This window comes from Etheostoma spectabile, chromosome 5, assembly GCF_008692095.1.
Source record: "Etheostoma spectabile isolate EspeVRDwgs_2016 chromosome 5, UIUC_Espe_1.0, whole genome shotgun sequence".
Classification (NCBI taxonomy): Eukaryota; Metazoa; Chordata; class Actinopteri; order Perciformes; family Percidae; genus Etheostoma; species Etheostoma spectabile.
In genome coordinates, this window is record NC_045737.1 from 34,054,614 (window position 1) to 34,054,901 (window position 288).

Sequence of the window (288 nt, forward strand, 5' to 3'; positions counted from 1 at the left end):
ACACAGGAAAACAGACTACCACAATAAAATAAGACAAAAACACCAAACCACAACACATTCTACCAATATATAGTATAGTTATGAGATCACAACTGTGCAGAAGTTATGACGGCTCCATTAAAGGCAGCGTTTCTGAGAAAGGGCTGTGTGCATTTCTCTGCAGATTGAGTGTTCTGATACTTTCACAGTATTTATACAGGAACTCGACCTGCTTTTATATCAAAGGTCCTATGCCATGAAAATTTCACTTTATGGGTTTTTTTAACATTAATGTGAGTTCCCCCAGCC